This window comes from Ovis canadensis, chromosome 16 (assembly GCF_042477335.2).
Source record: "Ovis canadensis isolate MfBH-ARS-UI-01 breed Bighorn chromosome 16, ARS-UI_OviCan_v2, whole genome shotgun sequence".
NCBI lineage: Eukaryota > Metazoa > Chordata > Mammalia > Artiodactyla > Bovidae > Ovis > Ovis canadensis.
This window is the reverse complement of record NC_091260.1, coordinates 11007352-11032324: the sequence shown is the minus strand read 5'-3', so window position 1 is coordinate 11032324 and position 24973 is coordinate 11007352.

Genomic DNA, 24973 nt, shown 5'->3' with positions numbered 1-24973 from the left:
CCGGAAATCACGTGGGCCCCACCCGGAAATCACGTGGGCCCCACGGGGAAATCACGCGGGCCCCACCCGGAAATCACGTGGGCCCCACCCGGAAATCACGTGGGCCCCACCCGGAAATCACGTGGGCCCCCAGGGGAAATCACGTGGGACCCACCCGGAAATCACGTGGGCCCCACCCGGAAATCACGTGGGCCCCACCCGGAAATCACGTGGGCCCCACCCGGAAATCACGTGGGCCCCACCCGGAAATCACGTGGGCCCCACCCGGAAATCACGTGGGCCCCACCCGGAAATCACGTGTGCCCCACGGGGAAATCACGTGGGCCCCTCCCGGAAATCACGTGGGCCCCACCCGGAAATCACGTGGGCCCCACCCGGAAATCACGTGGGCCCCACCCGGAAATCACGTGGGCCCCACGGGGAAATCACGTGGGCCCCACCCGGAAATCACGTGGGCCCCACCCGGAAATCACGTGGGCCCCACCCGGAAATCACGTGGGCCCCACCCGGAAATCACGTGGGCCCCCAGGGGAAATCACGTGGGCCCCACCCGGAAATCACGTGGGCCCCACCCGGAAATCACGTGGGGCCCACCCGGAAATCACGTGGGCCCCACGGGGAAATCACGTGGGCCCCACCCGGAAATCACGTGGGCCCCACCCGGAAATCACTTGGGGCCCACCCGGAAATCACGTGGGGCCCACCCGGAAATCACGTGGGCCCCACGGGGAAATCACGTGGGCCCCACCCGGAAATCACGTGGGACCTACCCGGAAATCACGTGGGCCCCACCCGGAAATCACGTGGGCCCCACCAGGAAATCACGTGGGCCCCACCCGGAAATCACGTGGGCCCCAACCGGAAATCACGTGGGCCCCACCCGGAAATCACGTGGGCCCCCAGGGGAAATCACGTGGGCCCCACCCGGAAATCACGTGGGCCCCACCCGGATATCACGTGGGGCCCACCCGGAAATCACGTGGGCCCCACGGGGAAATCACGTGGGCCCCGCCCGGAAATCACGTGGGCCCCACCCGGAAATCACGTGGGCCCCACCCGGAAATCACGTGGGCCCCACGGGGAAATCACGTGGGCCCCACCCGGAAATCACGTGGGCCCCACCCGGAAATCACGTGGGCCCCACCCGGAAATCACGTGGGCCCCCAGGGGAAATCACGTGGGCCCCACCCGGAAATCACGTTTGCCCCACCCGGAAATCACGTGGGCCCCACCCGGAAATCACGTGGGCCCCACCCGGAAATCACGTGGGCCCCACCCGGAAATCACGTGGGCCCCACCCGGAAATCACGTGGGCCCCACCCGGAAATCACGTGGGGCCCACCCGGAAATCACGTGGGCCCCACCCGGAAATCACGTGGGCCCCACGGGGAAATCACGTACGCCCCCAGGGGAAATCACGTGGGCCCCCAGGGGAAATCACGTGGGCCCCACCCGGAAATCACGTGGGCCCCACCCGGAAATCACGTGGGCCCCACGGGGAAATCACATGGGCCCCACGGGGAAATCACGTGGGCCCCACGGGGAAATCACGTGGGCCCCCAGGGGAAATCACGTGGGCCCCACGGGGAAATCACGTGGGACCCACCCGGAAATCACGTGGGCCCCACCCGGAAATTACGTGGGCCCCACGGGGAAATCACGTGGGCCCCAAGGGGAAATCACGTGGGCCCCACGGGGAAATCTCGTGGGCCCCACCCGGAAATCACGTGGGCCCCACCCGGAAATCACGTGGGCCCCACCCGGAAATCTCGTGGGCCCCACCCGGAAATCACGTGGGCCCCAACCGGAAATCACGTGGGCCCCACCCGGAAATCTCGTGGGCCCCACCCGGAAATCACGTGGGCCCCACCCGGAAATCACGTGGGCCCCACCCGGAAATCACGTGGGCCCCACCCGGAAATCACGTGGGCCCCACCCGGAAATCACGTGGGCCCCACCCGGAAATCACGTGGGCCCCACCCGGAAATCTCGTGGGCCCCACCCGGAAATCACGTGGGCCCCACGGGGAAATCACGTGGGCCCCACCCGGAAATCACGTGGGGCCCACCCGGAAATCACGTGGGCCCCACCCGGAAATCACGTGGGCCCCACCCGGAAATCACGTGGGCCCCCAGGGGAAATCACGTGGGCCCCACCCGGAAATCACGTGGGCCCCACCCGGAAATCACGTGGGCCCCACCCGGAAATCACGTGGGCCCCACCCGGAAATCACGTGGGCCCCACCCGGAAATCACGTGGGCCCCACACGGAAATCACGTGGGCCCCACCCGGAAATCACGTGGGCCCCACCCGGAAATCACGTGGGCCCCACGGGGAAATCACGTGGGCCCCACCCGGAAATCACGTGGGCCCCACCCGGAAATCACGTGGGCCCCACCCGGAAATCACGTGGGCCCCATCCGGAAATCACGTGGGCCCCCAGGGGAAATCACGTGGGCCCCACCCGGAAATCACGTGGGCCCCACCCGGAAATCACGTGGGGCCCACCCGGAAATCACGTGGGCCCCACGGGGAAATCACGTGGGCCCCACCCGGAAATCACGTGGGCCCCACCCGGAAATCACTTGGGGCCCACCCGGAAATCACGTGGGGCCCACCCGGAAATCACGTGGGCCCCACGGGGAAATCACGTGGGCCCCACCCGGAAATCACGTGGGCCCCACCCGGAAATCACGTGGGCCCCACCCGGAAATCACGTGGGCCCCACCAGGAAATCACGTGGGCCCCACCCGGAAATCACGTGGGCCCCACCCGGAAATCACGTGGGCCCCACCCGGAAATCACGTGGGCCCCCAGGGGAAATCACGTGGGCCCCACCCGGAAATCACGTGGGCCCCACCCGGAAATCACGTGGGCCCCACCCGGAAATCACGTGGGCCCCACCCGGAAATCACGTGGGCCCCACCCGGAAATCAGGTGGGCCCCACCCGGAAATCACGTGGGCCCCACGGGGAAATCACGTGGGCCCCACCCGGAAATCACGTGGGCCCCACCCGGAAATCACGTGGGCCCCACCCGGAAATCACGTGGGGCCCACCCGGAAATCACGTGGGCCCCACCCGGAAATCACGTGGGCCCCACCCGGAAATGACGTGGTCCCCACCCGGAAATCACGTGGGCCCCACCCTGAAATCACGTGGGCCCCACGGGGAAATCACGTGGGCCCCCCCCGGAAATCACGTGGGCCCCACCCGGAAATCACGTGGGCCCCACCCGGAAATCACGTGGGCCCCACCCGGAAATCACGTGGGACCCACCCGGAAATCACGTGGGCCCCACCCGGAAATCACGTGGGCCCCACCCGGAAATCACGTGGGCCCCACCCGGAAATCACGTGGGCCCCACCCGGAAATCACGTGGGCCCCACCCGGAAATCACGTGGGCCCCACGGGGAAATCACGCGGGCCCCACCCGGAAATCACGTGGGCCCCACCCGGAAATCACGTGGGCCCCACCCGGAAATCACGTGGGCCCCCAGGGGAAATCACGTGGGCCCCACCCGGAAATCACGTGGGCCCCACCCGGAAATCACGTGGGCCCCACCCGGAAATCACGTGGGCCCCACCCGGAAATCACGTGGGCCCCACCCGGAAATCACGTGGGCCCCACCCGGAAATCACGTGGGCCCCACCCGGAAATCACGTGTGCCCCACGGGGAAATCACGTGGGCCCCTCCCGGAAATCACGTGGGCCCCACCCGGAAATCACGTGGGCCCCACCCGGAAATCACGTGGGCCCCACCCGGAAATCACGTGGGCCCCACGGGGAAATCACGTGGGCCCCACCCGGAAATCACGTGGGCCCCACCCGGAAATCACGTGGGCCCCACCCGGAAATCACGTGGGCCCCACCCGGAAATCACGTGGGCCCCCAGGGGAAATCACGTGGGCCCCACCCGGAAATCACGTGGGCCCCACCCGGAAATCACGTGGGGCCCACCCGGAAATCACGTGGGCCCCACGGGGAAATCACGTGGGCCCCACCCGGAAATCACGTGGGCCCCACCCGGAAATCACTTGGGGCCCACCCGGAAATCACGTGGGGCCCACCCGGAAATCACGTGGGCCCCACGGGGAAATCACGTGGGCCCCACCCGGAAATCACGTGGGACCTACCCGGAAATCACGTGGGCCCCACCCGGAAATCACGTGGGCCCCACCAGGAAATCACGTGGGCCCCACCCGGAAATCACGTGGGCCCCAACCGGAAATCACGTGGGCCCCACCCGGAAATCACGTGGGCCCCCAGGGGAAATCACGTGGGCCCCACCCGGAAATCACGTGGGCCCCACCCGGATATCACGTGGGGCCCACCCGGAAATCACGTGGGCCCCACGGGGAAATCACGTGGGCCCCGCCCGGAAATCACGTGGGCCCCACCCGGAAATCACGTGGGCCCCACCCGGAAATCACGTGGGCCCCACGGGGAAATCACGTGGGCCCCACCCGGAAATCACGTGGGCCCCACCCGGAAATCACGTGGGCCCCACCCGGAAATCACGTGGGCCCCCAGGGGAAATCACGTGGGCCCCACCCGGAAATCACGTGGGCCCCACCCGGATATCACGTGGGGCCCACCCGTAAATCACGTGGGCCCCACGGGGAAATCACGTGGGCCCCGCCCGGAAATCACGTGGGCCCCACCCGGAAATCACGTGGGCCCCACCCGGAAATCACGTGGGCCCCACCCGGAAATCACGTGGGCCCCACCCGGAAATCAGGTGGGCCCCACCCGGAAATCACATGGGCCCCACCCGGAAATCACGTGGGCCCCACCCGGAAATCACGTGGGGCCCACCGGGAAATCACGTGGGCCCCACGGGGAAATCACGTGGGCCCCACCCGGAAATCACGTGGGCCCCACGGGGAAATCACGTGGGCCCCACCCGGAAATCACGTGGGCCCGACCCGGAAATCACGTGGGCCCCACCCGGAAATCACGTGGGCCCCACCCGGAAATCACGTGGGCCCCACCCGGAAATCAGGTGGGCCCCACCCGGAAATCACGTGGGCCCCACGGGGAAATCACGTGGGCCCCACCCGGAAATCACGTGGGCCCCACCCGGAAATCACGTGGGCCCCACCCGGAAATCACGTGGGGCCCACCCGGAAATCACGTGGGCCCCACCCGGAAATCACGTGGGCCCCACCCGGAAATCACGTGGGCCCCACCCGGAAATCACGTGGGCCCCACCCGGAAATGACGTGGTCCCCACCCGGAAATCACGTGGGCCCCACCCTGAAATCACGTGGGCCCCACGGGGAAATCACGTGGGCCCCCCCCGGAAATCACGTGGGCCCCACCCGGAAATCACGTGGGCCCCACCCGGAAATCACGTGGGCCCCACCCGGAAATCACGTGGGCCCCACCCGGAAATCACGTGGGCCCCACCCGGAAATCACGTGGGACCCACCCGGAAATCACGTGGGCCCCACCCGGAAATCACGTGGGCCCCACCCGGAAATCACGTGGGCCCCACCCGGAAATCACGTGGGCCCCACCCGGAAATCACGTGGGCCCCACGGGGAAATCACGCGGGCCCCACCCGGAAATCACGTGGGCCCCACCCGGAAATCACGTGGGCCCCCAGGGGAAATCACGTGGGCCCCACCCGGAAATCACGTGGGCCCCACCCGGAAATCACGTGGGCCGCACCCGGAAATCACGTGGGCCCCACCCGGAAATCACGTGGGCCCCACCCGGAAATCACGTGGGCCCCACCCGGAAATCACGTGGGCCCCACCCGGAAATCACGTGTGCCCCACGGGGAAATCACGTGGGCCCCACCCGGAAATCACGTGGGCCCCACCCGGAAATCACGTGGGCCCCACCCGGAAATCACGTGGGCCCCACCCGGAAATCACGTGGGCCCCACGGGGAAATCACGTGGGCCCCACCCGGAAATCACGTGGGCCCCACCCGGAAATCACGTGGGCCCCACCCGGAAATCACGTGGGCCCCCAGGGGAAATCACGTGGGCCCCACCCGGAAATCACGTGGGCCCCACCCGGAAATCACGTGGGGCCCACCCGGAAATCACGTGGGCCCCACGGGGAAATCACGTGGGCCCCACCCCGAAATCACGTGGGCCCCACCCGGAAATCACTTGGGGCCCACCCGGAAATCACGTGGGGCCCACCCGGAAATCACGTGGGCCCCACGGGGAAATCACGTGGGCCCCACCCGGAAATCACGTGGGACCCACCCGGAAATCACGTGGGCCCCACCCGGAAATCACGTGGGCCCCACCAGGAAATCACGTGGGCCCCACCCGGAAATCACGTGGGCCCCAACCGGAAATCACGTGGGCCCCACCCGGAAATCACGTGGGCCCCCAGGGGAAATCACGTGGGCCCCACCCGGAAATCACGTGGGCCCCACCCGGATATCACGTGGGGCCCACCCGGAAATCACGTGGGCCCCACGGGGAAATCACGTGGGCCCCGCCCGGAAATCACGTGGGCCCCACCCGGAAATCACGTGGGCCCCACCCGGAAATCACGTGGGCCCCTCCAGGAAATCACGTGGGCCCCACCCGGAAATCACGTGGGCCCCACCCGGAAATCACGTGGGCCCCACCCGGAAATCACGTGGGCCCCACGGGGAAATCACGTGGGACCCACCCGGAAATCACGTGGGCCCCACGGGGAAATCACGTGGGCCCCACCCGGAAATCACGTGGGCCCCACGGGGAAATCACGTGGGCCCCACCCGGAAATCACGTGGGCCCCACCCGGAAATCACGTGGGCCCCACCCGGAAATCACGTGGGCCCCACGGGGAAATCACGTGGGCCCCACCCGGAAATCACGTGGGCCCCACCCGGAAATCACTTGGGCCCCACCCGGAAATCACTTGGGCCCCACGGGGAAATCACGTGGGCCCCACCCGGAAATCACGTGGGCCCCACCCGGAAATCACGTGGGCCCCACGGGGAAATCACGTGGGCCCCACCCGGAAATCACTTGGGCCCCACCCGGAAATCACGTGGGCCCCACCCGGAAATCACGTGGGCCCCACGGGGAAATCACGTGGGCCCCACCCGGAAATCACGTGTGCCCCACCCGGAAATCACGTGGGCCCCACCCGGAAATCACGTGGGCCCCACCCGGAAATCACGTGGGCCCCACCCGGAAATCACGTGTGCCCCACGGGGAAATCACGTGGGCCCCACCCGGAAATCACGTGGGGCCCACCCGGAAATCACGTGGGCCCCACCCGGAAATCACGTGGGCCCCACCCGGAAATCACGTGGGCCCCACCCGGAAATCACGTGGGCCCCACCCGGAAATCACGTGGGCCCCACCCGGAAATCACGTGGGCCCCCAGGGGAAATCACGTGGGCCCACCCGGAAATCACGTGGGCCCCACCCGGAAATCACGAGGGCCCCACCCGGAAATCACGTGGGCCCCACCCGGAAATCACGTGGGGCCCACCCGGAAATCACGTGGGCCCCACCCGGAAATCAGGTGGGCCCCACCCGGAAATCACGTGGGCCCCACCCGGAAATCACGTGGGCCCCACCCGGAAATCACGAGGGCCCCACCCGGAAATCACGTGGGCCCCACCCGGAAATCACGTGGGCCCCACCCGGAAATCACGTGGGCCCCACCCGGAAATCACGTTTGCCCCACCCGGAAATCACGTGGGCCCCACCCGGAAATCACGTGGGCCCCACCCGGAAATCACGTGGGCCCCACCCGGAAATCACGTGGGCCCCACCCGGAAATCACGTGGGCCCCACCCGGAAATCACGTGGGCCCCACCCGGAAATCACGTGGGCCCCACCCGGAAATCACGTGGGGCCCACCCGGAAATCACGTGGGCCCCACCCGGAAATCACGTGGGCCCAACGGGGAAATCACGTGCGCCCCCAGGGGAAATCACGTGGGCCCCCAGGGGAAATCACGTGGGACCCACCCGGAAATCACGTGGGCCCCACCCGGAAATTACGTGGGCCCCACGGGGAAATCACGTGGGCCCCAAGGGGAAATCACGTGGGCCCCACGGGGAAATCACGTGGGCCCCACCTGGAAATCACGTGGGCCCCACCCGATAATCACGTGGGCCCCACCCGGAAATCACGTGGGCGCCACCCGGAAATCACGTGGGCCCCACCCGGAAATCACGTGGGCCCCACCCGGAAATCACGTGGGCCCCACCCGGAAATCACGTGGGCCCCACCCGGAAATTACGTGGGCCCCACGGGGAAATCACGTGGGCCCCAAGGGGAAATCACGTGGGCCCCACGGGGAAATCACGTGGGCCCCACCTGGAAATCACGTGGGCCCCACCCGATAATCACGTGGGCCCCACCTGGAACACGTGGGCGCCACCCGGAAATCACGTGGGCCCCACCCGGAAATCACGTGGGCCCCACCCGGAAATCACGTGGGCCCCACCCGGAAATCACGTGGGCCCCACCCGGAAATCACGTGGGCCCCACCCGGAAATCACGTGGGCCCCACCCGGAAATCACGTGGGCCCCACCCGGAAATTACGTGGGCCCCACGGGGAAATCACGTGGGCCCCAAGGGGAAATCACGTGGGCCCCACGGGGAAATCACGTGGGCCCCACCTGGAAATCACGTGGGCCCCACCCGATAATCACGTGGGCCCCACCCGGAAATCACGTGGGCCCCACGGGGAAATCACGTGGGCCCCACCCGGAAATCACGTGGGCCCCACCCGGAAATCTCGTGGGCCCCACCCGGAAATCACGTGGGCCCCACCCGGAAATCACGTGGGCCCCACCCGGAAATCACGTGGGCCCCACCCGGAAATCACGTGGGCCCCACCCGGAAATCACGTGGGCCCCACCCGGAAATCTCGTGGGCCCCACCCGGAAATCACGTGGGCCCCACCCGGAAATCACGTGGGCCCCACCCGGAAATCACGTGGGCCCCACCCGGAAATCACGTGGGCCCCACCCGGAAATCACGTGGACCCCACCCGGAAATCACGTGGGGCCCACCCGGAAATCACGTGGGCCCCACGGGGAAATCACGTGGGCCCCACGGGGAAATCACGTGGGCCCCACCCGGAAATCACGTGGGCCCCACCCGGAAATCACGTGGGCCCCACCCGGAAATCACGTGGGGCCCACCCGGAAATCACGTGGGCCCCACCCGGAAATCACGTGGGCCCCACCCGGAAATCACGTGGGCCCCACCCGGAAATCACGTGGGCCCCACCCGGAAATGACGTGGTCCCCACCCGGAAATCACGTGGGCCCCACCCTGAAATCACGTGGGCCCCACGGGGAAATCACGTGGGCCCCACCCGGAAATCACGTGGGCCCCACCCGGAAATCACGTGGGCCCCACCCGGAAATCACGTGGGCCCCACCCGGAAATCACGTGGGCCCCACGGGGAAATCACGTGGGCCCCACCCGGAAATCACGTGGGCCCCACGGGGAAATCACGTGGGCCCCCAGGGGAAATCACGTGGGCCCAACCCGGAAATCACGTGGGCCCCACCCGGAAATCACGTGGGCCCCACCCGGAAATCACGTGGGCCCCACGGGGAAATCACGTGGGCCCCACCCGGAGATCACGTGGGCCCCACCCGGAGATCACGTGGGCCCCACCCGGAAATCACGTGGGCCCCACCCGGAAATCACGTGGGCCCCACCCGGAAATCACGTGGGCCCCACCCGGAAATCACGTGGGCCCCACCCGGAAATCACGTGGGCCCCACCCGGAAATCACGTGGGCCCCACCCGGAAATCAAGTGGGCCCCACGGGGAAATCACGTGGGCCCCACCCGGAAATCACGTGGGCCCCACCCGGAAATCACGTGGGCCCCACCCGGAAATCACGTGGGCCCCACCCGGAAATCACGTGGGCCCCACCCGGAAATCTCGTGGGCCCCACCCGGAAATCACGTGGGCCCCACCCGGAAATCACGTGGGCCCCACCCGGAAATCACGTGGGCCCCACCCGGAAATCACGTGGGCCCCACCCGGAAATCACGTGGGCCCCACCCGGAAATCACGTGGGCCCCACCCGGAAATCACGTGGGCCCCACCCGGAAATCACGTGGGCCCCACCCGGAAATCACGTGTGCCCCACGGGGAAATCACGTGGGCCCCACCCGGAAATCACATGGCCCCACCCGGAAATCACGTGGGCCCCACCCGGAAATCACGTGGGCCCCATCCGGAAATCACGTGGGCCCCACCCGGAAATCACGTGGGCCCCACGGGGAAATCACGTGGGCCCCACCCGGAAATCACGTGGGCCCCACCCGGAAATCACGTGGGCCCCACCCGGAAATCACGTGGGCCCCACGGGGAAATCACGTGGGCCCCCAGGGGAAATCACGTGGGCCCCACCCGGAAATCACGTGGGCCCCACCCGGAAATCACGTGGGCCCCCAGGGGAAATCACGTGGGCCCCACCCGGAAATCACGTGGGCCCCACCCGGATATCACGTGGGGCCCACCCGGAAATCACGTGGGCCCCACGGGGAAATCACGTGGGCCCCGCCCGGAAATCACGTGGGCCCCACCCGGAAATCACGTGGGCCCCACCCGGAAATCACGTGGGCCCCACCCGGATATCACGTGGGCCCCACGGGGAAATCACGTGGGACCCACCCGGAAATCACGTGGGCCCCACGGGGAAATCACGTGGGCCCCACCCGGAAATCACGTGGGCCCCACGGGGAAATCACGTGGGCCCCACCCGGAAATCACGTGGGCCCCACCCGGAAATCACGTGGGCCCCACCCGGAAATCACGTGGGCCCCACGGGGAAATCACGTGGGCCCCACCCGGAAATCACGTGGGCCCCACCCGGAAATCACGTGGGCCCCACCCGGAAATCACGTGGGCCCCACGGGGAAATCACGTGGGCCCCACCCGGAAATCACGTGGGCCCCACCCGGAAATCACGTGGGCCCCACCCGGAAATCACGTGGGCCCCACCCGGAAATCACGTGGGCCCCACCCGGAAATCACGTGGGCCCCACCCGGAAATCACGTGGGCCCCACGGGGAAATCACGTGGGCCCCACCCGGAAATCACGTGGGCCCCACCCGGAAATCACGTGTGCCCCACGGGGAAATCACGTGGGCCCCACGGGGAAATCACGTGGGCCCCACCCGGAAATCACGTGGGCCCCACCCGGAAATCACGTGGGCCCCACCCGGAAATCACGTGGGCCCCACCCGGAAATCACGTGGGCCCCACGGGGAAATCACGTGGGCCCCACCCGGAAATCACGTGGGCCCCACCCGGAAATCACGTGTGCCCCACCCGGAAATCACGTGGGCCCCACGGGGAAATCACGTGGGCCCCACCCGGAAATCACGTGGGCCCCACCCGGAAATCACGTGGGCCCCACCCGGAAATCACGTGGGCCCCACCCGGAAATCACGTGGGCCCCACCCGGAAATCACGTGGGCCCCACCCGGAAATCACGTGGGCCCCACGGGGAAATCACGTGGGCCCCACCCGGAAATCACGTGGGCCCCACCCGGAAATCACTTGGGCCCCACGGGGAAATCACGTGGGCCCCACCCGGAAATCACGTGGGCCCCACCCGGAAATCACGTGGGCCCCACGGGGAAATCACGTGGGCCCCACCCGGAAATCACTTGGGCCCCACCCGGAAATCACGTGGGCCCCACCCGGAAATCACGTGGGCCCCACGGGGAAATCACGTGGGCCCCACCCGGAAATCACGTGTGCCCCACCCGGAAATCACGTGGGCCCCACCCGGAAATCACGTGGGCCCCACCCGGAAATCACGTGGGCCCCACCCGGAAATCACGTGTGCCCCACGGGGAAATCACGTGGGCCCCACCCGGAAATCACGTGGGGCCCACCCGGAAATCACGTGGGCCCCACCCGGAAATCACGTGGGCCCCACCCGGAAATCACGTGGGCCCCACCCGGAAATCACGTGGGCCCCACCCGGAAATCACGTGGGCCCCACCCGGAAATCACGTGGGCCCCCAGGGGAAATCACGTGGGCCCACCCGGAAATCACGAGGGCCCCACCCGGAAATCACGAGGGCCCCACCCGGAAATCACGTGGGCCCCCCCCGGAAATCACGTGGGGCCCACCCGGAAATCACGTGGGCCCCACCCGGAAATCAGGTGGGCCCCACCCGGAAATCACGTGGGCCCCACCCGGAAATCACGTGGGCCCCACCCGGAAATCTCGTGGGCCCCACCCGGGAAATCACGTGGGCCCCACCCGGAAATCACGTGGGCCCCACCCGGAAATCACGTGGGCCCCACCCGGAAATCACGTTTGCCCCACCCGGAAATCACGTGGGCCCCACCCGGAAATCACGTGGGCCCCACCCGGAAATCACGTGGGCCCCACCCGGAAATCACGTGGGCCCCACCCGGAAATCACGTGGGCCCCACCCGGAAATCACGTGGGCCCCACCCGGAAATCACGTGGGCCCCACCCGGAAATCACGTGGGGCCCACCCGGAAATCACGTGGGCCCCACCCGGAAATCACGTGGGCCCAACGGGGAAATCACGTGCGCCCCCAGGGGAAATCACGTGGGCCCCCAGGGGAAATCACGTGGGCCCCACCCGGAAATCACGTGGGCCACACCCGGAAATCACGTGGGCCCCACGGGGAAATCACATGGGCCCCACGGGGAAATCACGTGGGCCCCACGGGGAAATCACGTGGGCCCCCAGGGGAAATCACGTGGGCCCCACGGGGAAATCACGTGGGACCCACCCGGAAATCACGTGGGCCCCACCCGGAAATTACGTGGGCCCCACGGGGAAATCACGTGGGCCCCAAGGGGAAATCACGTGGGCCCCACGGGGAAATCACGTGGGCCCCACCTGGAAATCACGTGGGCCCCACCCGATAATCACGTGGGCCCCACCCGGAAATCACGTGGGCGCCACCCGGAAATCACGTGGGCCCCACCCGGAAATCACGTGGGCCCCACCCGGAAATCACGTGGGCCCCACCCGGAAATCACGTGGGCCCCACCCGGAAATCACGTGGGCCCCACCCGGAAATCTCGTGGGCCCCACCTGGAAATCACGTGGGCCCCACGGGGAAATCACGTGGGCCCAACCCGGAAATCACGTGGGGCCCACCCGGAAATCACGTGGGCCCCACCTGGAAATCAAGTGGGCCCCACCCGGAAATCACGTGGGCCCCACCCGGAAATCACGTGGGGCCCACCCGGAAATCACGTGGGCCCCACGGGGAAATCACGTGGGCCCCACCCGGAAATCACGTGGGCCCCACCCGGAAATCTCGTGGGCCCCACCCGGAAATCACGTGGGCCCCACCCGGAAATCACGTGGGCCCCACCCGGAAATCACGTGGGCCCCACCCGGAAATCACGTGGGCCCCACCCGGAAATCACGTGGGCCCCACCCGGAAATCACGTGGGGCCCACCCGGAAATCACGTGGGCCCCACCCGGAAATCACGTGGGCCCCACCCGGAAATCACGTGGGCCCCACCCGGAAATCACGTGGGCCCCACCCGGAAATCACGTGGGGCCCCAGGGGAAATCACGTGGGCCCCACCCGGAAATCACGTGGGCCCCACCCGGAAATCACGTGGGCCCCACCCGGAAATCACGTGGGCCCTACCCGGAAATCACGTGGGCCCCCAGGGGAAATCACGTGGGCCCCACCCGGAAATCAAGTGGGCCCCACCCGGAAATCACGTGGGGCCCAACCGGAAAACACGTGGGCCCCCAGGGGAAATCACGTGGGCCCCACCCGGAAATCACGTGGGCCCCACCCGGAAATCACGTGGGCCCCACCCGGAAATCACGTGGGCCCCACCCGGAAATCACGTGGGCCCCAACCGGAAATCACGTGGGCCCCACCCGGAAATCACGTGGGCCCCACCCGGAAATCACGTGGGCCCCACCCGGAAATCACGTGGGCCCCACCCGGAAATCACGTGGGCCCCACCCGGAAATCACGTGGGCCCCCAGGGGAAATCACGTGGGCCCCACCCGGAAATCACGTGGGCCCCACCCGGAAATCACGTGGGCCCCACCCGGAAATCACGTGGGGCCCACGGGGAAATCACGTGGGCCCCCAGGGGAAATCACATGGGCCCCACCCGGAAATCACGTGGGCCCCACCCGGAAATCACGTGGGCCCCACCCGGAAATCACGTGGGCCCCACCCGGAAATCACGTGGGCCCCAACCGGAAATCACGTGGGCCCCACCCGGAAATCACGTGGGCCCCACCCGGAAATCACGTGGGCCCCACCCGGAAATCACGTGGGCCCCACCCGGAAATCACGTGGGCCCCACCCGGAAATCACGTGGGCCCCCAGGGGAAATCACGTGGGCCCCACCCGGAAATCACGTGGGCCCCACCCGGAAATCACGTGGGCCCCACCCGGAAATCACGTGGGCCCCACCCGGAAATCACGTGGGCCCCACCCGGAAATCACGTGGGCCCCACCCGGAAATCACGTGGTCCCCACCCGGAAATCACGTGGGCCCCCAGGGGAAATCACGTGGGCCCCACCCGGAAATCACGTGAGCCCCACCCGAAAATCACGTGGGCCCCACCCGGAAATCACGTGGGCCCCACCCGGAAATCACGTGGGCCCCACCCGGAAATCACGTGGGCCCCACCCGGAAATCACGTGGGCCCCACCCGGAAATCACGTGGGCCCCACCCGGAAATCACGTGGGCCCCACCGGAAATCACGTGGGCCCCACCCGGAAATCACGTGGGCCCCACCCGGAAATCACGTGGGCCCCACCCGGAAATCACGTGGGCCCCACCCGGAAATCACGTGGGCCCCACCCGGAAATCACGCGGGCCCCACCCGGAAATCACGTGGGCCCCACCCGGAAATCACGTGGGCCCCCCCGGGGAAATCAGGTGGGCCCCACCCGGAAATCACGTGGGCCCCACCCGGAAATCTCGTGGGCCCCACCCGGAAATCACGTGGGCCCCACCCGGAAATCACGTGGGCCCCACCCGGAAACCACGTGGGCCCCACCCGGAAATCACGTGGGCCCCACCCGGAAATCACGTGGGCCCCACCCGGAATTCACGTGGGCCCCCAGGGGAAATCACGTGGGCCCCACCCGGAAATCACGTGGGCCCCACCCGGAAATCACGTTGGCCCCACCCGGAAATCACGTGGGCCCCACCCGGAAATCACGTGGGCCCCACCCGGAAATCACGTGGGCCCCACCCGGAAATCACGTGGGCCCCCAGGGGAAATCACGTGGGCCCCACCCGGAAATCACGTGGGCCCCACCCGGAAATCACGTGGGCCCCACCCGGAAATCACGTGGGCCCCACCCGGAAATCACGTGGGCCCCACCCGGAAATCAAGTGGGCCCCACCCGGAAATCACGTGGGCCCCACCCGGAAATCACGTGGGCCCCACCCGGAAATCACGTGGGCCCCACCCGGAAATCACGTGGGCCCCACCCGGAAATCACGTGGGCCCCACCCGGAAATCACGTGGGCCCCCAGGGGAAATCACGTGGGCCCCACCCGGAAATCACGTGGGCCCCCAGGGGAAATCACGTGGGCCCCACCCGGAAATCACGTGGGCCCCACCCGGAAATCACGTGGGCCCCACCCGGAAATCACGTGGGCCCCACCCGGAAATCACGTGGGCCCCACCCGGAAATCACGTGGGCCCCACCCGGAAATCACGTGGGCCCCACCCGGAAATCACGTGGGCCCCACGGGGAAATCACGTGGGCCCCACCCGGAAATCAGGTGGGCCCCACCCGGAAATCACGTGGGCCCCACGGGGAAATCACGTGGGCCCCCAGGGGAAATCACGTGGGCCCCACCCGGAAATCACGTGGGCCCCACCCGGAAATCACGTGGGCCCCACCCGGAAATCACGTGGGCCCCACCCGGAAATCACGTGGGGCCCACCCGGAAATCACGTGGGCCCCACGGGGAAATCACGTGGGCCCCACCGGGAAATCACGTGGGCCCCACCCGGAAATCACGTGGGCCCCACCCGGAAATCACGTGGGGCCCACCCGGAAATCACGTGGGCCCCCAGGGGAAATCACGTGGGCCCCACCCGGAAATCACGTGGGCCCCACCCGGAAATCACGTGGGCCCCACCCGGAAATCACGTGGGCCCCACCCGGAAATCACGTGGGCCCCACCCGGAAATCACGTGGGCCCCACCCGGAAATCACGTGGGCCCCACCCGGAAATCACGTGGGCCCCACCCGGAAATCACGTGGGCCCCACCCGGAAATCACGTGGGCCCCACCCGGAAATCACGTGGGCCCCCAGGGGAAATCACGTGGGCCCCACCCGGAAATCACGTGGGCCCCACCCGGAAATCACGTGGGCCCCACCCGGAAATCACGTGGGCCCCTCCCGGAAATCACGTGGGCCCCCAGGGGAAATCACGTGGGCCCCACCCGGAAATCACGTGGGCCCCACCCGGAAATCACGTGGGACCCACCCGGAAATCACGTGGGCCCCACCCGGAAATCACGTGGGCCCCACCCGGAAATCACGTGGGCCCCACCCGGAAATCACGTGGGCCCCACCCGGAAATCACGTGGGCCCCACCCTGAAATCACGTGGGCCCCACCCGGAAATCACGTGGGCCCCCAGGGGAAATCCCGTGGGCCCCCAGGGGAAATCACGTGGGCCCCACCCGGAAATCACGTGGGCCCCACCCGGAAATCACGTGGGCCCCCAGGGGAAATCATGTGGGCCCCACCCGGAAATCACGTGGGCCCCACCCGGAAATCACGTGGGCCCCACCCGGAAATCACGTGGGCCCCACCCGGAAATCACGTGGGCCCCACCCGGAAATCACGTGGGCCCCACCCGGAAATCACGTGGGCCCCACCCGGAAATCACGTGGGCCCCACCCGGAAATCACGTGGGCCCCACCCGGAAATCACGTGGGCCCCCAGGGGAAATCACGTGGGCCCCACCCGGAAATCACGTGGGCCCCACCCGGAAATCACGTGGGCCCCACCCGGAAATCACGTGGGCCCCACGGGGAAATCACGTGGGCCCCACCTGGAAATCACGTGGGCCCCACCCGGAAATCACGTGGGCCCCACCCGGAAATCACGTGGGCCCCCAGGGGAAATCACGTGGGCCCCACCCGGAAATCACGTGAGCCCCACCCGAAAATCACGTGGGCCCCACCCGGAAATCACGTGGGCCCCACCCGGAAATCACGTGGGCCCCACCCGGAAATCACGTGGGCCCCACCCTGAAATCACGTGGGCCCCACCCGGAAATCACGTGGGCCCCACCCGGAAATCACGTGGGCCCCACCCGGAAATCACGTGGGCCCCACGGGGAAATCACGTGGGCCCCACCCGGAAATCACGTGGGCCCCACCCGGAAATCACGTGGGCCCCACCCGGAAATCACGTGGGGCCCACCCGGAAATCACGTGGGCCCCCAGGGGAAATCACGTGGGCCCCACCCGGAAATCACGTGGGCCCCACCCGGAAATCACGTGGGCCCCACCCGGAAATCACGTGGGCCCCACCCGGAAATCACGTGGGCCCCACCCGGAAATCACGTGGGCCCCACCCGGAAATCACGTGGGCCCCACCCGGAAATCACGTGGGCCCCACCCGGAAATCACGTGGGCCCCACCCGGAAATCACGTGGGCCCCACCCGGAAATCACGTGGGCCCCCAGGGGAAATCACGTGGGCCCCACCCGGAAATCACGTGGGCCCCACCCGGAAATCACGTGGGCCCCACCCGGAAATCACGTGGGCCCCTCCCGGAAATCACGTGGGCCCCCAGGGGAAATCACGTGGGCCCCACCCGGAAATCACGTGGGCCCCACCCGGAAATCACGTGGGACCCACCCGGAAATCACGTGGGCCCCACCCGGAAATCACGTGGGCCCCACCCGGAAATCACGTGGGCCCCACGGGGAAATCCCGTGGGCCCCCAGGGGAAATCACGTGGGCCCCACCCGGAAATCACGTGGGCCCCACCCGGAAATCACGTGGGCCCCCAGGGGAAATCCCGTGGGCCCCCAGGGGAAATCACGTGGGCCCCACCCGGAAATCACGTGGGCCCCACCCGGAAATCACGTGGGCCCCACCCGGAAATCACGTGGGCCCCACCCGGAAATCACGTGGGCCCCACCCGGAAATCACGTGGGCCCCACCCGGAAATCACGTGGGCCCCACCCGGAAATCACGTGGGCCCCACCCGGAAATCACGTGGGCCCCCAGGGGAAATCACGTGGGCCCCACCCGGAAATCACGTGGGCCCCACCCGGAAATCACGTGGGCCCCACCCGGAAATCACGTGGGCCCCACGGGGAAATCACGTGGGCCCCACCTGGAAATCACGTGGGCCCCACCCGGAAATCACGTGGGCCCCACCCGGAAATCACGTGGGCCCCCAGGGGAAATCACGTGGGCCCCACCCGGAAATCACGTGAGCCCCACCCGAAAATCACGTGGGCCCCACCCGGAAATCACGTGGGCCCCACCCGGAAATCACGTGGGCCCCACCCGGAAATCACGTGGGCCCCACCCGGAAATCACGTGGGCCCCACCCGGAAATCACGTGGGCCCCACCCGGAAATCACGTGGGCCCCACCCGGAAATCACGTGGGCCCCACCCGGAAATCACGTGGGCCCCACCCGGAAATCAGGTGGGCCCCACCCGGAAATCACGCGGGCCCCACGGGGAAATCACGTGGGCCCCCAGGGGAAATCACGTGGGCCCCACCCGGAAATCACGTGGGCCCCACCCGGAAATCACGTGGGCCCCACCCGGAAATCACGTGGGCCCCACCCGGAAATCACGTGGGCCCCCAGGGGAAATCACGTGGGCCCCACCCGGAAATCACGTGGGCCCCACCCGGAAATCACGTGGGCCCCACCCGGAAATCACGTGGGCCCCACGGGGAAATCACGTGGGCCCCACCCGGAAATCACGTGGGCCCCACCCGGAAATCACGTGGGCCCCACCCGGAAATCACGTGGGCCCCACCCGGAAATCACGTGGGCCCCACCCGGAAATCACGTGGGGCCCACCCGGAAATCACGTGGGCCCCACCCGGAAATCACGTGGGCCCCACCCGGAAATCACGTGGGCCCCACCCGGAAATCACGTGGGCCCCACCCGGAAATCACGTGGGCCCCACGGGGAAATCACGTGGGCCCCACCCGGAAATCACATGTGCCTCACCCGGAAATCACGTGGGCCCCACCCGGAAATCACGTGGGCCCCACCCGGAAATCACGTGGGCACCACCCGGAAATCACGTGGGCCCCACGGGGAAATCACGTGGGCCACACGGGGAAATCACGTGGGCCCCACCCGGAAATCACGTGGGCCCCACCCGGAAATCACGTGGGCCCCACCCGGAAATCACGTGGGCCCCACCCGGAAATCACGTGGGCCCCACCCGGAAATCACGTGGGCCCCACCCGGAAATCACGTGGGCCCCACCCGGAAATCACGTGGGCCCCACCCGGAAATCACGTGGGCCCCACCCGGAAATCACGTGGGCCCCACCCGAAAATCACGTGGGCCCCACCCGGAAATCACGTGGGCCCCACCCGGAAATCACGTGGGCCCCACCCGGAAATCACGTGGGCCCCACCCGGAAATCACGTGGGCCCCACCCGGAAATCACGTGGGCCCCACCCGGAAATCACGTGGGCCCCACCCGGAAATCACGTGGGGCCCACCCGGAAATCACGTGGGCCCCACCCGGAAATCACGTGGGCCCCACCCGGAAATCACGTGGGCCCCACCCGGAAATCACGTGGGCCCCACCCGGAAATCACGTGGGCCCCACCCGGAATCACGTGGGCCCCACCCGGAAATCACATGTGCCTCACCCGGAAATCACGTGGGCCCCACCCGGAAATCACGTGGGCCCCACCCGGAAATCACGTGGGCACCACCCGGAAATCACGTGGGCCCCACGGCAAATCACGTGGGCCACACGGGGAAATCACGTGGGCCCCACCCGGAAATCACGTGGGCCCCACCCGGAAATCACGTGGGCCCCACCCGGAAATCACGTGGGCCCCACCCGGAAATCACGTGGGCCCCACCCGGAAATCACGTGGGCCCCACCCGGAAATCACGTGGGCCCCACCCGGAAATCACGTGGGCCCCACCCGGAAATCACGTGGGCCCCACCCGGAAATCACGTGGGCCCAACCCGGAAATCACGTGGGCCCCACCCGGAAATCACGTGGGCCCCACCCGGAAATCACGTGGGCCCCACCCGGAAATCACGTGGGCCCCACCCGGAAATCACGTGGGCCCCACCCGGAAATCACGTGGGCCCCACCCGGAATTCACGTGGGCCCCCAGGGGAAATCACGTGGGCCCCACCCGGAAATCACGTGGGCCCCACCCGGAAATCACGTGGGCCCCACCCGGAAATCACGTGGGCCCCACCCGGAAATCACGTGGGCCCCACCCGGAAATCACGTGGGCCCCACCCGGAAATCACGTGGGCCCCCAGGGGAAATCACGTGGGCCCCACCCGGAAATCACGTGGGCCCCACCCGGAAATCACGTGGGCCCCACCCAGAAATCACGTGGGCCCCACCCGGAAATCACGTGGGCCCCACCCGGAAATCACGTGGGCCCCCAGGGAAATCACGTGGGCCCCACCCGGAAATCACGTGGGCCCCACCCGGAAATCACGTGGGCCCCACCCGGAAATCACGTGGGCCCCACCCGGAAATCACGTGGGCCCCACCCGGAAATCACGTGGGCCCCACCCGGAAATCACGTGGGCCCCACCCGGAAATCACGTGGGCCCCACCCGGAAATCACGTGGGCCCCACCCGGAAATCACGTGGGCCCAACCCGGAAATCACGTGGGCCCCACCCGAAAATCACGTGGGCCCCACCCGGAAATCACGTGGGCCCCACCCGGAAATCACGTGGGCCCCACCCGGAAATCACGTGGGCCCCACCCGGAAATCACGTGGGCCCCACCCGGAATTCACGTGGGCCCCCAGGGGAAATCACGTGGGCCCCACCCGGAAATCACGTGGGCCCCACCCGGAAATCACGTGGGCCCCACCCGGAAATCATGTGGGCCCCACCCGGAAATCACGTGGGCCCCACCCGGAAATCACGTGGGCCCCCAGGGGAAATCACGTGGGCCCCACCCGGAAATCACGTGGGCCCCACCCGGAAATCACGTGGGCCCCACCCAGAAATCACGTGGGCCCCACCCGGAAATCACGTGGGCCCCACCCGGAAATCACGTGGGCCCCCAGGGAAATCACGTGGGCCCCACCCGGAAATCACGTGGGCCCCACCCGGAAATCACGTGGGCCCCACCCGGAAATCACGTGGGCCCCACCCGGAAATCACGTGGGCCCCACCCGGAAATCACGTGGGCCCCACCCGGAAATCACGTGGGCCCCACCCGGAAATCACGTGGGCCCCACCCGGAAATCACGTGGGCCCCACCCGGAAATCACGTGGGCCCCACCCGGAATTCACGTGGGCCCCCAGGGGAAATCACGTGGGCCCCACCCGGAAATCACGTGGGCCCCACCCGGAAATCACGTGGGCCCCCAGGGAAATCACGTGGGCCCCACCCGGAAATCACGTGGGCCCCACCCGGAAATCACGTGGGCCCCACCCGGAAATCACGTGGGCCCCACCCGGAAATCACGTGGGCACCACCCGGAAATCACGTGGGCCCCACGGGCAAATCACGTGGGCCACACGGGGAAATCACGTGGGCCCCACCCGGAAATCACGTGGGCCCCACCCGGAAATCACGTGGGCCCCACCCGGAAATCACGTGGGCCCCACCCGGAAATCACGTGGGCCCCACCCGGAAATCACGTGGGCCCCACCCGGAAATCACGTGGGCCCCACCCGGAAATCACGTGGGCCCCACCCGGAAATCACGTGGGCCCAACCCGGAAATCACGTGGGCCCCACCCGAAAATCACGTGGGCCCCACCCGGAAATCACGTGGGCCCCACCCGGAAATCACGTGGGCCCCACCCGGAAATCACGTGGGCCCCACCCGGAAATCACGTGGGCCCCACCCGGAATTCACGTGGGCCCCCAGGGGAAATCACGTGGGCCCCACCCGGAAATCACGTGGGCCCCACCCGGAAATCACGTGGGCCCCACCCGGAAATCACGTGGGCCCCACCCGGAAATCACGTGGGCCCCACCCGGAAATCACGTGGGCCCCACCCGGAAATCACGTGGGCCCCCAGGGGAAATCACGTGGGCCCCACCCGGAAATCACGTGGGCCCCACCCGGAAATCACGTGGGCCCCACCCAGAAATCACGTGGGCCCCACCCGGAAATCACGTGGGCCCCACCCGGAAATCACGTGGGCCCCCAGGGAAATCACGTGGGCCCCACCCGGAAATCACGTGGGCCCCACCCGGAAATCACGTGGGCCCCACCCGGAAATCACGTGGGCCCCACCCGGAAATCACGTGGGCCCCACCCGGAAATCACGTGGGCCCCACCCGGAAATCACGTGGGCCCCACCCGGAAATCACGTGGGCCCCACCCGGAAATCACGTGGGCCCCACCCGGAAATCACGTGGGCCCCCAGGGGAAATCACGTGGGCCCCACCCGGAAATCACGTGGGCCCCACCCGGAAATCACGTGGGCCCCACCCGGAAATCACGTGGGCCCCACCCGGAAATCACGTGGGCCCCACCCGGAAATCACGTGGGCCCCACCCGGAAATCACGTGGGCCCCACCCGGAAATCACGTGGGCCCCACCCGGAAATCACGTGGGCCAAACCCGGAAATCACGTGGGCCCCACCCGGAAATCACGTGGGCCCCACCCGGAAATCACGCGGGCCCCACCCGGAAATCACGTGGGCCCCACCCGGAAATCACGTGGGGCCCACCCGGAAATCACGTGGGCCCCACGGGGAAATCACGTGGGCCCCACGGGGAAATCACGTGGGCTCCATCCGGAAATCACGTGGGCCCCACCCGGAAATCACGTGGGGCCCACCCGGAAATCACGTGGGCCCCCAGGGGAAATCACGTGGGCCCCACCCGGAAATCACGTGGGCCCCACCCGGAAATCACGTGGGCCCCACCCGGAAATCACGTGGGCCCCACCCGGAAATCACGTGGGCCCCACCCGGAAATCACCTGGGGCCCACCCGGAAATCACGTGGGCCCCACCCGGAAATCACGTGGGCCCCACCCGGAAATCACGTGGGCCCCACCCGGAAATCACGTGGGCCCCACCCGGAAATCACGTGGGCCCCACCCGGAAATCACGTGGGCCCCCAGGGGAAATCACGTGGGCCCCACCCGGAAATCACGTGGGCCCCACCCGGAAATCACGTGGGCCCCACCCGGAAATCACGTGGGCCCCACCCGGAAATCACGTGGGCCCCACCCGGAAATCACGTGGGCCCCACCCGGAAATCACGTGGGCCCCACCCGGAAATCACGTGGGCCCCACCCGGAAATCACGTGGGCCCCACCCGGAAATCACGTGGGCCCCCAGGGGAAATCACGTGGGCCCCACCCGGAAATCACGTGGGCCCCACCCGGAAATCACCTGGGGCCCACCCGGAAATCACGTGGGCCCCACCCGGAAATCACGTGGGCCCCACCCGGAAATCACGTGGGCCCCACCCGGAAATCACGTGGGCCCCACGGGGAAATCACATGGGCCCCACGGGGAAATCACCTGGGCCCCACGGGGAAATCACGTGGGCCCCCAGGGGAAATCACGTGGGCCCCACGGGGAAATCACGTGGGCCCCACGGGGAAATCACTTGGGACCCACCCGGAAATCACGTGGGCCCCACCCGGAAATTACGTGGGCCCCACGGTGAAATCACGTGGGCCCCAAGGGGAAATCACGTGGGCCCCACCAGGAAATCACGTGGGCCCCCAGGGGAAATCACGTGGGCCCCACGGGGAAATCACGTGGGCCCCACGGGGAAATCACGTGGGCCCCCAGTGGAAATCACGTGGGCCCCACCCGGAAATCACGTGGGCCCCACCCGGAAATCACGTGGGCCCCACGGGGAAATCACGTGGGCCCCCAGGGGAAATCACGTGGGCCCCACGGGGAAATCACGTGGGCCCCACGGGGAAATCACGTGGGCCCCCAGGGGAAATCACGTGGGCCCCCAGGAGTATTCACGTGGGCCCCACGGGGAAATCACGTGGGCCCCCAGGGGAAATCACGTGGGCCCCACGGGGAAATCACGTGAGCCCCACGGGGAAATCACGTGGGCCCCCAGTGGAAATCACGTGGGCCCCACGGGGAAATCACGTGGGCCCCACCCGGAAATCACGTGGGCCCCACCCGGAATCACAAGGGCCCCACGGGGAAATCACGTGGGCCCCACTGGGAAATCACGTGGGCCCCCAGGGGAAATCACGTGGGCCCCACCCGGAACTCACGTGGGCCACCAGGGGAACTCACGTGGGCCCCCAGGGGAAATCACGTGGGCCCCACCCGGAAATCACGTGGGCCCAACCCGGAAATCACGTGGGCCCCACAGGGAAATCACGTGGGCCCCACGGGGAAATCATGTGGGCCCCACGGGGAAATCATGTGGGCCCCACACGGAAATCACGTGGGCCCCACGGGGAAATCACGTGGGCCCCCAGGGGCAATCACGTGGACCCCAGGGGAAATCACGTGGGCCCCACAGGGAAATCACGGGGGCCCCACGGGGACATCACGTGGGCCCCACCCGGAAATCACGTGGGCCCCACGGGGAAATCACGCGTGCCCCCAGCGGAAATCACGTGGGCCCCACGGGGAAATCACGTGGGCCCCATCCGGAAATCACGTGGGCCCCACGGGGAAATCACGTGCGCCCCCAGGGGAAATCACGTGGGCCCCCAGGGGAAATCACGTGGGCCCCACCCGGAAATCACGTGGGCCACACCCGGAAATCACCTGGGCCCCAAGGGGAAATCACGTGGGCCCCACGGGGAAATCACGGGGGCCCCCAGGGGAAATCACGTGG